Raw genomic sequence first — 16,795 nt, forward strand, 5'->3', positions numbered from 1 at the left:
ACTCTGTCTCAAAAAAAAAAAGAAAAAAAAAAAAAAGAAAAGCCAAGCTCATGATAAGCATGCACACATTTTAGCAAAAACTTTGAATATTGATTTCTATGTTTACTCTGAAAATAGTCCAGTGTTTTGTTCTTAAAAAGGCCACTTAATCTTTCTAGTCATGTGTTTACTCATCTGTAAAATCATACTTCTGGATTCAAACTCTTCCAGCTAGAAGAGTCTCTGACTCAAAGGAGTGGTTGAGAAGGAAAACTGAGGGGACATCTGGTTCCTAACTCATTTAGAGGTTACACATATCTTTTCAGTGACTTTACCTCTCCCCCATTGTAAGTATTCAAAAAAGTTTGTTGAGAAATGAAGAAACACTTGTCCTGACATAAGAGAAAAATTAAAATTAAAAACAGAATTACTAATGAAGAGGTTCTTTTTCCGCCTATTGAATTTCTCTGACTGGCTGTCTATTTAGGTGAAATCCACAAAAGAAAATGCTCAATTTCTCCTAGCAAACCAGGAGAAAAGGGTCAAGAGTACCAAGACTGGAAACAGATTAAGATCTAAAATGAAGCCAATTCTGCAAATAATAAGCAAGACCAAGATCATTAGAAATATGAGCTATACTATTAACCCAAGGCTAGAGGCAAAGCTCAAATTCAAGAAGGCTCAGGAAAGCCTTCTATCCTGGTAGGTATTACTTACTATCTTCCATTTAGGTTATTTGCATATATCTCATCTCCTGACAAGATCACAACTTCCTTGGAAGCAAGGATTATTGTCTAATTTACATTTACATCCCCTGTATGCCTAGCACATTCCAGGCATTCAATTAATATTAGGCAAATTAATTAAATACTATGTGCCTTCTAAAGAAAATCAATGCTTATCTTGACATTCCAACAAAACATCAGCTAAGGGAAAGTCAAAATATTTATCATTGGGTAAAAGTTTGTTTTTTATTTCATTTTATTAAAATTATATATGCACCTATCTATAATTATCAAATCACTCCAGAATGTATGCTTTAAAAAATAGCAGATTAGTATTCCCCCACTCCACCACCCTATTACCCTTTCTCAGAGTTAAGCATGTTTACTTCTTTCATATGATTATTTTGGAATTTACTTCTATGTCACCAAATTCTTATATTGTTGCTTCTTGATTTCAAGTTTTAGGTATTTGACTTTTCAAATATGAAAATGAGGATTGAGCTCTATTTTCTCCACCCATATCCAATACATACATAGCCTTTCTTAAGTGTATTATAATTTTAGCTAGATTCTTAGTGTTTCTATATTAATAATTAGAAGTATATAAACAATATTCAGAGCTGAGCTATGTAGTGAGCTATTATTGCTTCTCCTTTCCTGCACAACTTTTTGTTTATCTGAGGTAATTAGTGTATTGGGTTTTATTGTTTTTGTTCTGCTTTCCTTGCTTAGTTTTCTAAATATGTAACACAAATTCAATACCATATTCTTCACTAGAGGATATTTTAAGAGTTTTCCTGTGCATCATGGCTACTGTGTCCCTTTGGCATCTTCAGGAACAATATAAATATTTAAATTGTTTTTAATGGTGTTTCAGTTATCAGCCTCTTGCTTTACAGAATAGGAGTCTGTCAGGCCTGGGTCACAAAGTACCTGGACTTTATATCAGTTATAGATATTTCTGATGTTATAGAACTTTACACTGATCAGATATCACCCAGAAGTATTAAATTGTTTTAATGTGATGTAATGGAAACAGCACAAAATATAGAGACAGATCCAGTAGAGAATTCTAGCTCCACTCTAATGGAACAGTTATCATTTTCTTTGACCCTCAGTTTCCTTATCTAACCAGGAATTTAAAAAATAGGGATTGTTGAGAATATCATAGGTTGATTTCTGATTTGTCTACTCACTTGAAAAATTTAGGAATAACAAAGGACCTGGATAAAATCTTCTGTAAGCATACACCCACCAAGATGGGACATATAATTAGCTGAAGTTCACCAAGTCCCTAAATAAGAAAAAGAGAAATCTTTAAGGTGAATACTGAGAATAAATGAGCCAGAGTTATTTAGGGCCCAAAGTTCAGTAAGAGTAGCAAATGAAGATCATAATAAGCATTGTCATTAACTGAGTACTTACTATTTATCAGGTGCCATCTCATATAATCCTAAATGTCAGCAGCTGTGAAATAATTTTGTCCACTTTACACATGAGAAACTGAAGCAGAGTAACTAAATCCTATTGAAGTTCACAGATACTAAGTGGCAGAGCCAAGATTCAAAACCAGGAAATTCTGATATCAAAGTTTGTACCATGTGGACTCAATCATGACCTAATAATGACTTCCATGAAGATTTAAATAAGCAAAATGATCCTAAATTGATCATATACATAATGTATTGTATGTATTATAATTTTCTGAAAGAAAGCCCTGTTGGTAACTGAACTGAGAAATTGGGAGCAGTTCTATGAAGTTATGTATGCTTTGTCAAAGAAAGCAGAAGAAATTGTGCTTGCATCAGCTTGCATCTCCTCAGACCATCATATTTTGACCTTGAAGACTGATCATATTAAGGATGTGGAGGAAGGCAAGTCAGCAATATGAGGAATGCTAGTTACATTACAGGTTATGATACATAGCACATACTATAAACTGAACGGTGCCTTCTCAAAATTCATATGTTGAAGCCCTAACCCCTAAATCCAGACTATATCTGGAAATAGGGTCTTTAGGAAGTAATTAAGGTTAAAATAGTTCATATGGGTTTGATCCTAATCCAATAGGACTATGGCCTTATAAGCTCTCTCTGCCATGCAAGGACACAGCAAGAAAGCAGCACAGGAGGAAAACCGTCACTAGAAACCACCCTGCAAGACCTTGATGTTGGACTTCCCATCCTCCAGAACTGTAAGAAAATAAATTTCTGTAGTTTAAGCCACTCATCCATGGTATTTTGTTAGGGCAGCCTGAGCAGACCAATACAGAGTATGAACTTAGAAAGAACTTAATAATGTTATTTATCTTTTCTTTCTCTTGCTACCTTTCCATATGTTGGAGAAAAAGTAGGCAGCAGAGAAGTACTCAGTTGTTGAAAAGAAAAATAATGTGAGATTCCTACAAAAGAAACAGATTCAAAGAAAAAATTAAAAATTTCTATTTAACATTAAGGAGATTACATGGTATATAAGGAACCAGAGGTGGAGTCAGAAAACCTGGGCTCAGAAATGCTTAAGGTGGATCTTAAACATGGAAACAAGAGTTCAATATTCAACAACACAAAAATATATGAAAATGTAAACTCACAAAGCTTATAAAACAATCACACAAAGGAGGAAGAAAAAGGACTCTAACGGCAACAAGACAGAATTTCATCAAACCACAAAGACAAAAAGACAGAGAAAAAGAAAGAAACTGATAATTTATAAAACTACTAGAAATCAATTAACAATATGACAAGAACAAAGCCTCAAAATATTAACCTTGAAAATAAATGGATTAAATGTTCTATTTAAAAGACATAGATTGGCAGAATGGATAAAAGAAAACATGATCCAACCATAAGCGGCTTAAGCTTCTTAGAAGAAACTTCTAAGATAAGTTTCTTAGAAGAAACTTACCTTCCCATAAAGACACACATAGACTGAAAGCAAAGGGATGGAAAAAAGATATTTCACACAAATGGAAACCAAAGTGAGTGTTAGTAGATACAGATATATCAGATAAAACAGAGCTTAAATCAAAAACAATGAAAAAAGACAAAGTCCTTAGATAATGATAAAGAGATCAATTCATCAAGAGGGTATAACAATCCTAAATATAAATGCATCCAACACTGGAGTACCTAGATTCACAAAACAAATATCACTAGACCTAAAGAAAGAGACAGACAAGATAATAATTTAGTGGGAGACTTAAACACCCCACTTACAGCGGTGGACAGATCGTTAAGACAGAAAATAAACAAAGAAAATACTGCACTTAAATTGTACTTGAGACCCAAAGGACTTAACAGACATTTACAGAAAATTCTACCCAACTACAGAATATACATTCTTTTTTTAGTACATGTGGTCTCCAGGACAGACCACATGTTAGGCCACAAAAAAAGTCTTAAATCTTAAAAGATCAAAATCATATCAAGTATCTTCTCACACCATAGTGGAATAAAGGTACAAATCAATACAAACAGCAACTTCAGAAACTCTACAAATACATACAATTAAACAATATGCTCCTGAACAATCCTGGGGCCAGCAAAGAAATTAAGATGGAAATTTAAAAATTTTTTGAATCAAATAAAAATGAAAACACAACATACCAAAACCTCTGGGATATAACAAAAGGAATGCTAATAAGGAAGTCTTTAGTAGTAAATGCCTGCATCAAATAAATAGAAAGATCACAAATCAACAACCAATCATCACAACTCAAGGTACTAGATAAACAAGAACAAAACTAAACCAATGTTAGCAAAAGAAAAGAAGTAACAAGATCAAAGCAGAATGAAATGAAATAGAGACTTCTGCCCCCCCAAAATAATACAAAGTATCAACAAAAGTTGGTTATTTGAAAAGATACATGAAATTGATAAAACACTAGCTAGACTAACCAAAAAAAGAAGAGAAAATCGAAATAAAATCAGAAATGAAAAAGAAGACATTACAACTGATACCACAGGATTATAAAAGATTATCAGATACTATTATGAACAATAATATACTCACAAACTAGAAAACCTAGAGGAATAAATTCCACTGAAGACTGAACCAGGAAGAAAGGAATTCCTGAACAGACAGATAACAAAAACAAGTAGCAAGACTGAATCAGTAAAAACAAAACAAAACTCTCAACAACAACAACAAAAAAAAAAAAACCCAGGGCCAGATGGTTTCACAGTTATATTCTATCAATGTACAAACAAGAACTAATACCAATCCTCCTGAACTGTAAAAATCCTCAATAAAATACTAGCAATCTAATCCAACAAACAGCACATCAAAAGGATAATACACCATAATCAAGTGGGTTTTAATACCAGAGAAGGATGGTTCAACATACACAAATCAATAAATGTGATATATCACATTAACAGCATGACGGGCAAAAACCACATGATCATCTCAATAATGTAGAAAAGCATTTGATAAAATTCCATCCTTTCATGATAAAAATGCTCAAAAAACTATGCATAGAATGAACATATTTCAAAATAATAAAGGCCATATACAACAAACCCACAGCCAACATCACAAATGGGGAAAAGTTAAAAGCATTCCTACTAAGAACTGGAACAAGACAAGGGTGCTCACTTTTACCACTTTTATTAAACATAGTATTAGAAGTCTTTGTCAGAGCAATCAGGCAAGAGAAAAAAAAATAGCAGGCATCCAAATTGAAAAAAAGAAAGTCAGATTATCCCTGTTCATTGATGATATGAGCCTATGTTTAGAAAACTCTAAACACTCCTTAAAACATAGATTTGATAAATGGATTCAGTAAAGTTTCAGGCTATAAAATCAACATACAAAAATCAGTAGTGTTTCTATACACCAGTAACAATCCAGGCAAGAACCAAATCAGGAAGGCAATACCATTTACAATTGCTCTAAAAAATATATCTAGGAATATATTTAAACTAGGAGGTGAAATATCTCTAAGAGAAAAACTACAAAACACTGATAAAAGAAATTGTAGATGAAAATGGAAAACCATCCCATGCTCATAGATGGGAAGACTTAATATCATTAAAATGACCATACTGCCCAATCTTTGGGTTCAATGCAATCCCTATCAAAATACCACTGTCATTTTTGGCAGAACTTGGAAAAACAATTCTAAAGTTCATATGCAACCAAAAAAGAATCTGAATAGTCAAAGCAATTTTGAGGAGGGGAAAAAAAAGGCTAGAGGCATCACTTTAGTAACCAAAGCAGCAAGGTACTAGTATAAAAATAGACACAGAGATCAATGGAACAGAACAGAGAACCCAGAAATAAAGCCACATACTTACAGTCAACTGATCTTTGACAAACTTGACAAGAACATACACTGGAGAAAGGATACCCTTGTCAATAAATGATGCTAAGAAAACTGGATTGCCATATACAGAATAACACTAGACCCCTATCTCTCATCATATACAAAAATTAACTCAAAATGAAGTAAAGACTTGAATGTAAGACCAGAAACTGTAAAAATATTAGAAGAAAACCTAGGTAAAACTCTACTGGAGACTGGCCTAGGAAAGAATTCATGACTAAGACCTCAAAAGAACAGATAACAAAAACACAAATAGATAAATGGGACACAATTAAACTATAAGGCTTCTGCACAGCAAAAGAAATAATCAACAGAGTAAACAGACAACCTGAGGAACAGGAGAACATATCTGCAAACTTTACATGTGACAGGGAACTAATATCCAGAATTTATAATAAAAAACTCAACTCAGTAAAAAAAAAATCCATCCAAAAACAAATTTAAAAAGTGGGCTAAGGACATGAACAGACATTTTTCAAAAGAAGATGAACAAATGGCCAAGCATATAAAAAATTCTTGACATCATTAATCATCAGAGAGATGTAAATTAAAACCACAAGGAGATATCATCTTACACCAATCAGAATGACTATTATAAAAAAGGCAAAAAATAACAGATGATGGCAAGAGTATTGAGAAAAGAGAACTCATACACTGTTGGTGGAAATGTAAATTAGTGCAACCTCTATGGAACATAGTATGGAAGTTTCTAAAAGAACTAAATATAGAACTATCATATTATCCAGTAATTCTACTACTGGGATTTACCCAAAGGAAAAGCAATTACTATATAAAAATGATACCTGCACTTTTATGTTTATTGTAACACTATACACAATAGCAAAGATATGGAATCAACCTAGGTGTGCATCAATAGAGGATAGATTAAAAAATGTGGTATGTATATACAATGAAATACTATTTGGCAATAAAAAAGAATAAAATATCTTTCGCAGTAACATAGATGAAACTGGAGACCATTATCTTAAGTGAAAGTAGTCACACACAGAGAGATAAATACTACATATTCTCAATTATAAGTGGGAACTAAATAAGGTGTACACATGGAGTCAGAGTGTAGAATAATAGATAGTGGAGACTCAGAGGGGTGGGGGAGAGTACTAAGAGAGGGGTAGATGATGAGAGGTTGTTTGGTGGCTACATGTGCATTGCTCCAGTAATGAATGCACTGAAGGCTCTGACTTCACCACAATGCAATAAATCAATGTAGCAAAACTGCATTTGTACTCTGTGAATATATACAAATAAAAAAATAAATTAAAAAAGAAAAGAGAAAAGAAAACCTGGACTCTAGGGAGGCTCAGCCCCTAATAAGCTAGTTAGCATTCACTGAGTCACTTACTTAACCTTTCCATTTTCTTAGATATAGTCAAGAAAGTCAAAATATTCCTACATGACCTTTAACCTCTGTTTTGCTAAAACACCCTAGGATACTAATCTAGGTGGTAGAAAATTAGTCAAATGAAGAGCATGCCCAGGATATATTCCTAAAGTTGTAACAGAGAGAATTTAAGAGAAATTCCAAATTAGATCCCAGTAACCAACAAAAAAACACCACTAAACATAATAAAAATTGTAATATGCTCTATCCAGAGCCTACATATTTCCAAGGCAGTCTATAGATCATAACAAAAGCAATTACACAATTTCCACTTAAATAACAAGTTTCTGTAGTTTAAAAGTGGCAGGTTTTCCACCCTATAATAATAAGTCTTTAGCTACCATCAGCTATTTTCACAGCATAATTTGAATTGGAGAAAAGAAAGCACAAACAACACTGTTTTCAAGCTGTGAGAGAATCAGGGATTGAAGAGATGTGATTTAAGAGGACGTCAGGTACAAAGCAAGTATGCTGGTTAAAAAAAATAAAGCACAATCCATCAGAAATGTCTATCAATATGGAATATAAGAGTTTTGTGGAAATCCTTGACTTAAAAGTTTCTTAAAATAAGAACTGTGAGGCTCATTTTATTATAAAAACTGGAATAACTGTTTTCGAAGAATTCAGAGGATTCTGATGTTTCAAAACAAAAGTGTATCCCTAGTGCAGTTATAGTGTCGCAGACAAAGCTTGGAACTAAAAATTGGTCCTGGATTTACAACCTTGGTCTTCCATTTATTGGCTGTGTTATTATATGTAACACACTCAACTTCTCTTAACCTTATAGTTTCCTCCGCACAGCTTCAGTTAAAAATGAACATGATTAATATATGTAAAAGGGCTCTATAAAAATGTTGCTAAAAAAAGTGAGAACTTCTAAATCAGTCTAAGGCATGTTCAATCTTTCCATGTATAAAATGTGATGAGACATAAAAAAAACACAAGCAAAACAAAAGGCAATAGGAATTCCCAAAGCAAAAGAATCATATGAGAATACAGAGAGTACCTAAAGGGAAGTTTTTTCAATAGCTAGTAACATAAAAATTTAAATACCAGAAAGATATGCAATAAAACATTATTTTTAAATTTGCCTACTTGAGACTAATGGTTTTTATACCTAGGCTAAGATAAAACTTGTTTTGGAGTTACTTATAAGGTAATATATTTTCTACTTTCTATCAAGAAGGGAAACTCTTTCCACTATTGGTTTCTTCCACAAAAATCAATCTTGAAAAAACTGTAGCTTAGTGAGGGAAACAGTTATAAGAAACTTAAAAAAGAAAACTATGAACATTAGAGTCAGGGTACTACAGCCTAATTTGGGGAAGAACAGGTTGTTGGAAAACTTTTCCATGCTACCCTTGCCTCTCCTCTGAGGATAAACAAATTATACATTTTCAACACGCCATAAAAATTGGACAGCAGAGGGCCGATTATTAATGGTAGCAGGCTAATATGGGGAAACTTAAGGGAATCATGCAAAGGTGAAAACCACAGGCAGAGAAGAGGCAGGAAGTGATCAAGAGGGATTCAGTGGTGCCTGGAGTTTCCTGTCAGATTAAGAATACTTGACCATAGGCTAGCTTTTGGCCCATCCCAATTCACATTACCAGAGTAGCTACATCCTGGGAATAAAAATTGCTCTAGAAATCAACTATGAAGAACATTCACCTATGAAAGCAATACAAATATCTAAACACATATCATTGGCTTCTCCTTCAGGTCAGGAGTGAGGAAAGCCATGTCATGCAACATCATATTTAGAAGCAAGGAGGGAGAGTAGGTTCTACATTCTCAGATTTCTCCCAGACCAATCATTCCAATCAGGCACACAAAACGAGAGACAACTAACAAAGAGATTCTTGGAACTGCTGCCACTCCAGGAGCTCACCAGAGGAAACTATATTATGCCCAGAGAAATTAAGCCAGAGTAGGCATCTGCCACTAGGTGGCACCAAACCACAGCCAGCACCGGTACAGATAAGGCTCTCAGCCTAAGGCCCAGAACTCCTGACTAGGAGGCTAAACAAGTTTGCTCTACTTATTTCATCAACATTAACATCATATAGTCTTGCACGTTACATAATTGAAAATTCTGGACTCCCCCTTTTGTCTTGGGGAGGGGTTTTATGTAGCTACTGAAGTAGAATGATTGGAATAGATGTACCAATCATTTAAAATGATATATCTAAGGCAATAAGGAAAGATACCAACACTGTAAAGTATGAATAAGGAATCACTAAGAATAATTTAAAATGTTGGTATAAAAATTGATATAATAAATGCAACAGTGGAGACAAATAGCAGGATGGATATAGCCAAAGGACACGTGATTTAGAAGACCAGACTGGAGATCTTTCCTAAAAGGTAATAGGAAAGAATACGATATAACAATATGAAAGACAGCTGGGTGTGGTAGCTCATGCCTGTAATTCTAGCACTTTGGGAGGCCAAGGTGGAAGGATTAAGGCCAGTAGTTCGAGAACAGCCTAAGCAACATAGTGAGACCCCTGTTTCTACAAAAAAAAAAAAAAAAAAAATAGAAAAATTAGCCAGGCGTGGTGGTGCACACCTATAGTCCCAGCTACTCTGGAGGCTGACAAAGGAGGATCACTGGAGCCCAGAAGTTTGAGTCTACAGCAAGCTATGATGAGGCCACTGCACTCCAGCCTGGGTGACAGAGCAAGACCCTGTTTAGAAAAAACATGAAAGAAAAGCCAAAGGATAGAAGCAGATACGTGAACATCCAGGGAATAAGAGTCTCAGAAAAAATGCTGAGAAGGAGGTGGAGAGAGAGAGACAAAGAATTTCTTTGAAGGAGTAATTAAAATAAATGTTCCAGAACTAAAAAAAGATGAAAGATCTCAGCATGGAAGGACTAATAGAACAAAGAAGAAAAAATCTGTAATGTGACATATTATGGTTAAATTTTAAAACAAAAAGTACAAGAATTTCTAAAGCTTTCAAAGAGAAGCAGATAAACTTTGGAACAAGAGTATAAGAGTATGATATAATAACCTTTTAAAAGTATTGAAGGAAAACAATTTTGACTCTAGAATTTTATATCAAGCCAAACTGATACTCAAAGGTGAAGGCAGAACAGAAATTCTTAGGCATACAAAGCCACAGAAGGTTTGTGGCACAGAGGCCCAAACTGAAAACATTCTAGGAAAAGTACTCAAAAAACAAAATCAGGAAGATGATTTAAATATAGAGTATATAAGGGTTATCAAATATTTTACCTGTTATTGTGTAACAAAACTAAATTAAACATAAACTAAAAAAAGAAAAAGGAAAAAGAATACTTATAACAACTAAGAACTAAAACTCTAAGCAGTATGAATTAGTACCAAGAAAATAATAAGAGGCATAAATCAACAAAATTCTAAATAAAAATTCAATAGGAGAGATTAGCAAAGGTTGCTTTTCTGAAGACTATCAACAAATATCTACAAACTTTTCTTAAGATTTATCAAATACAGGGGGTGATGTGGGGGAATGAGACAGAGAAGCAAAATACAGAATGAAAAGGGGAACTATGAAATGTTAAATAGATATTTTTAAAGTGTCATAAGTATAGTCTAATAATTTGGAAATCTACATAAAATGGAAAAATTCCCAGAAAAATATAATGTACCAAAATCATCAAAAAGAGAAATAGAGAGAGACCTTGAATATGCCAAAAATTATGAAATAATCCAGAATGCTACTGAACATATCTCTCTCGAAAAGCCCAAGGCCCACATGGTTTTACGAGGGGGTTTTAATAAACTTTTAAGAAACATTAATGGCTTTCTAATACAAGTTGATAAACCAAACTGGAAGAGTGAGAAACTGCCCAGCTTATCTTAGAGGTTAATGGAATCTTGATTTCAAAACTAGACAATGTAAGGAAAGAAAATATGGTGGGCTTACTTCACTTAGGAATTAGATTGGGGGGGGAGTGGAAACACCACCAAATAAAATATTAGCTAACTGAATCCAATATATTATCAAAATATAATTGTCTCCTATCCAAGTACTAACCAGGCCTGACCCTGCTTAGCTTCTGAGATCAGACAAGATCAAGTGTGTTCAAGGTGATAAGGTGTCCTAGAATGCAGAGGTAGTTCATCATCTATAGTTAGCTCAATTAACATAGGAAAAGCATGTGATAAAGTTTATGACCCATTTATAATTTTTAAAAGACTTAAATTATAAATGGAAGAGAATTTCCTTACACTGGTAAAAGCTATACAAGAACACTGTTCTATCTGAACCTGGATGACCACCTGCAAAATAAATTCAAATAAATTTTCAGTTTTCGATTTTATTGACTATCTCAGTTCTCACAAATAACTATCCAAAATTCATGAAAATTATATAATCAATTAACTGAGAATCTTGCTACACCAACTCACTATGTAATTTTAAGCCCCAAGTAACCTTGGATAGCAAAAAATATCTGTATAGCAAAAACTTATATGACCATTATATTTGAGAATCTACATTTTCTGTAAGATCCGGAACAAAAGAAAGGAAACTACTAGCAACACAACTCTTAATTGCAGTTCTGGAGGTCTTGGACAAAAGAAAATAGAAAAGAAAATAAAACATGTGAAGATTGGAAAGAATGGGGAAAAAAAATCATTATTTTTAGATCGTATATTCACCTAGAAAAAAAATTGTTTTTAAATTTGAGAGTAAGAGAGTTCAGTGAGGTTGCCACATAAAGGATTCTTATTCTATATTCCATATACTATAATGGGTCTATAAATTTGGATAGAAAAATAAATTACATTTTTATAATCAATTTCTATTTGAAATACTTCTATTTACTTTCCCTAAATTGTTATATTTTTACTTTCACTAAACTCTATATAGCATTTCCTTCAATTATAAATGTAGACAACAATTTCTATTGTCACCAATAAAAATCAAAATTGTTTCCATATCACAAAGAAATATGTAGGTATCTTAAAATAGCACTAATGCTCACTATTTCAAAACTATGATAGCTATTAGACAATATTATTTAATACATTAAAAAAGAAACATATATCTGTGTGTTCTAACATTATCCTGAGAAAGTGCCCATAGACGTCTCTAGATTGTCAAGTGTCCAGAAAACCTAAGTCTTCAAAAACCATTAGGGAAAGAGAGAAAATTATCCTTATTTGAACAAACTACCCAATATGATAAGCAAATTTCCATGTTTATGTGATGTATGTATTTTCTAAAAAATCTCTACTTAAAACACCTCTTGAGCACCAGAAGCACAAAGGGATGGCCAAGCGGTGACATGATCCTATCCATGTTGGAGGGGCTGGGCCACTGCATGACATGGCACAGCAGGTGCCTTAAGGCCAGACCGTGAGCCACTACACCAGATGCCCATTTGTCAGGATGTGAAAGGAGAAGGCCTGGGGATGCCCCAAACCCCTTCTGCTCCTGCCCATTACAAGTGTCACTACTGCCATGGACCTCATCATCTCCTCTCTCTTCTCCAGCCTCTTCAAGAAGTATATGCACATTTGGATGGTTGGATTGGATGCTGTGGGCAAGACAACCATTCTGTATAAACTGAACTTGGGGAAGATAGTCACCCCCATTCCTAACATTAGTTTTAATGCGGAAACTGTATAAGAACTTGTGCTTCATGGTATGGGATGTTGGTGATCAAGATAAAATTAGGCTTATCTGGAGGCATTACTTCCAGAATACCCAGGGCCTTATTTTTGTGGTAGATAGAAATGATCATGAAAGAATTCGGGAGGAAGCAGAAGAGCTGGAGAAAATGCTTCAGGAAGATGAGTTGAGAGATACAGTACCATTGCTTTTTGCAAACAAACAGGATTTGCCAAAGGCCATGGACATCGGTGAAATGACAGATAAATTAGGTCTTCAGTCTCTTCGTAACAGAACATGGTATGTTCAAGCCACCTGTAATGCACCAGAAACTCGTCTCTATGAGGGACTTGACTAGCTGTCAAATGAGCTTTCAAACATTAAATGAAACTGGATTTCTAACCAAGGATGTGTTTGATAGAATTCGTCTAGGCTTGTTAAAACAAAATTAGTTTGCATCGTGATTACTAAACAGTATCTGAGACTGGTTTGGGCAGACTATTACAGCGTTTACACTTATTTTGTTGCCAATTTGTTTAGCAAGTATAATGTTGCTACTTAGCAATATGCATACTTTTAAAGAAATTCTCCTTGGGAAAAAAGTGTCCTTTTTGAACTTTACTTCCCTAAGTCTAAATGGCTGGACAGCTTTCAGCTATTGTGAAACCTTTAAATAAAACTGTTTTGAACGTTTTTTTGAGCCCACAACAAATAATGTTTTAAAGTTATCCCCTTGCTACTTTACTGATACCTTTATCATTCTTGGAACAATCTACTGATTTTAAAATGTAGCACTCCATTGTATTTATTTCTCTCCCTTGCCAAAACGATTTTCTAATACTGCTTGTACCAGCCAAGCCAATGCTCCAAAACACTATTCAGTGAACTATAAGTTCACTGAGGAACTTATTTTCCCCCCATATTGACTCCTGGCCTACATTGGCCAAGTTTACCTTTGTGTGGTTTGGATTTGATAACTGATTAGTTCTATGCTGGTTGCGAGAGTTCATATTGAGATGGTTTTTAATACTTGGCAAATTGTCTTCTTTTATATCTTTTTATCATGTATGTTGCTTTTGGTATCAGCCTGACTCTTTGCCTAGAATATGGTAGTTCTGGTGATGTTTTACTGTTTATTGGTGAGCATATATTAAGAGTTTTTGGAAACCTCATCAAATTCAGTGGATAAGTTTTCTTCATAACCCATTTGGAATTATTGCTAACAAAATGAAAAAACATTAAAAAAAAAAATAAGCACTTCTTTTTCAATTAACTCATCTGGTCTTAACTGAGTCAGAAAGACAACAGGTGCTCATGTCCCAGTGTGGTCTTTACAATTTAAGAGCACCTCAAACACTGAAAGAGTCAGGTGCTCTTGTCCCAAGTGATCAAAAGATAAAGAGAGAACCAATGAAGGAACTAAATTATTTAAACTGGTCAGGAGGGAGTAGATGAAAATAGTCACTTTATAAATCATCACACAAAGTAGGATACAAAATAGTCCCTGCCTCTGTGCTAACTCTTTATTTCAATTTTATAAATGTAAAGCTATAAATAGGTTTAAAATGGAAATGAAGATATTTCAATTCAAAATAAGTTCAAATTTTCTGTTACAAATGAGTTAGGAAATATTCAGGATTTTTATCTAGTAGCTTTTCTAAATAGATCTCTATTTGTTGAAAAAGATTCAAGGTTTAGTACAGAGAAGGGATCAGCTCTCTAAGCCTTGTCAACTTTATTGACCCATGACAATAACTTCAGTAGAACAAATTCTTAGTTTGAATGTATCAATTATAACTCTCCTAATTTCATTGAAAGAAGAAGAGATTAGTCAATTATTTTCTACTTCCCAACTTCACATTTTCTAATGCTATATAATATCAGTAAACATAAAAAATCATAGAGAATTATAGCAATAGTTGAGAAATATATTTTCAACTTTTAATGGCACTGTCATAGAGTCAAAGCCCTATTTCTTTTATCTATCGGTTTGTTCTATATTAAAAGACTACTATGTGAATTAAAATTGTCAATAACACAAAACTCTATTTAAAATAAGTAATAGAATTAAGAAGTTTTGTTTTATTCAATGATTTGTCTACATTAATAAGATTTCTCCTGTTTTTATAGATGGGCATTAAATTTGACATTTAGTAATATAGATATAATTCTTAAATCTAGGCAATTATTCCAATTAACCATACATATTTTCAAATAGGAATTAAAAGCCATAATTGCCGATACTACTTACTCTTCTCAACAATTCTCATTTATTATACCTAGAATATTCAACCCAGTACCACTTTGTAATGATTTAATGAATAAAATCAACACATATTAAAAAGATCCTACCTGGGACTTCCCAATGTTTAACCCTATTTTGTCAATCTCTGTGTCATTCATTCAGAGATAACTAAATCAAAGACCATTCTTATGGTTTACACATACAGTAACATGCTTACTTCCACCAAGATGTACAGAATTTGTACTATTATTAAATATCTTAATAATTTATGAAAAATAATATTTAATTGTTCTAAAGTCAGGATCTATTTTCACTTTTGTTTGAACAGCTTATTCTAAACCAGAGCATCTCAAACATTAATGTGCATACAATCGTATCTTGTTAAAATACAGATCCTATTTTAGTTGGTAGGTCTAGGATAGGACCTTTTTCCATCATATCCAAGCTATATAAGCTACTTGCCTTTAGTCACTAAGCAGCCCCTCTTAGTTATCAGATCAGCTGTCGCTATTTGTATTCAAGTAACCCTTATTTTACCTAATAATGGCCCCAAAGCAAGAGTAACTAGCAATTCAGATATGCCACACAGAAGCCATAAAGTACTTCCTTTAAGTGAAAAGGTGACAGTTTTTAAGAACAAAAAATCATATACTGAGTCTGCTAAGTTCTACAGTAAGAATGAATCTTCTGTGAAATTGTGAAAAAGGAAAAAGAAATTAGTGCTAGTTTTCCTGTCACACCTCAAATTGCAAAAGTGATAGCCACAGTGCATGATAAGTGCTTATTTACAATGGAAAATACGTTAAATTTGTGGGTGAAAGTCTTAAATAAAAACAAGTTCTGGTTAAGGGCAGCCAGGTTCGGTACTATCTGTGATTTCAGGCATCCACTGGGATCCTTCATGGATAAGAGGAAATTTCTGTAATGGGAAATAGTTTTTAACCACTTCGGTACCAGTATCGACTATAGTGGAAAGCCACAGATGAACGCGCACACCAACTTTAGCTTGACAGCGTGATATGACTTTTCTAATTTTTCATTTATCAAAATAAAATTGTGAACATTTAAAAATAACATAATGAAAACATATATGTATATGTTACCTATTCTGATTTACATTACAAGTAAAGCTGCCTGTAAAGTAAAAACAAACTTTCAGTGCTTTAAAGCTTTCCTCATCACACAAGAGCAAAATGGATTCGTCGTCAATGCACAGCACAAACTACCTTGCGGACTACGAGTGCTGGCTGTGAGCAAGGTTTCGTGGCCGGTGAGCACAGTACCGAAGTGGTTAATAACTCTAATGATTGGAAAAATTTAGATTTATTCTATAGCATAAGTTGTAACTAAAGTTCCCACTAAAAATTTTATTCAAAAAAGGCAATTTTTACTCTTAAAAGTATTTAATATTTAGATATTAGTAAAATTTTGAAGAAAATAGCATAATGTATTCAGAATTTTCCAATAAGAGATATCAGTAGAAATTATTTAGGAAATCGTTAAAAATCTAA

The 16,795-nt window shown here is 33.6% G+C and overlaps 1 protein-coding gene and 1 pseudogene across 1 annotated transcript in view; one reads left to right on the plus strand and one right to left on the minus strand.

Moving 5' to 3' along the window:
- FBXL17 (F-box and leucine rich repeat protein 17) overlaps positions 1-16,795 on the minus strand; it is a 488,282-nt gene that overhangs the window by 365,063 nt on the left and 106,424 nt on the right. The gene's annotated exons all lie outside the window — the stretch shown is intronic.
- On the plus strand, positions 12,890-13,427 carry LOC109731320 (ADP-ribosylation factor 4 pseudogene; annotated as a pseudogene).

This window comes from Microcebus murinus, chromosome 11, assembly GCF_040939455.1.
Source record: "Microcebus murinus isolate Inina chromosome 11, M.murinus_Inina_mat1.0, whole genome shotgun sequence".
Lineage (NCBI taxonomy): Eukaryota > Metazoa > Chordata > Mammalia > Primates > Cheirogaleidae > Microcebus > Microcebus murinus.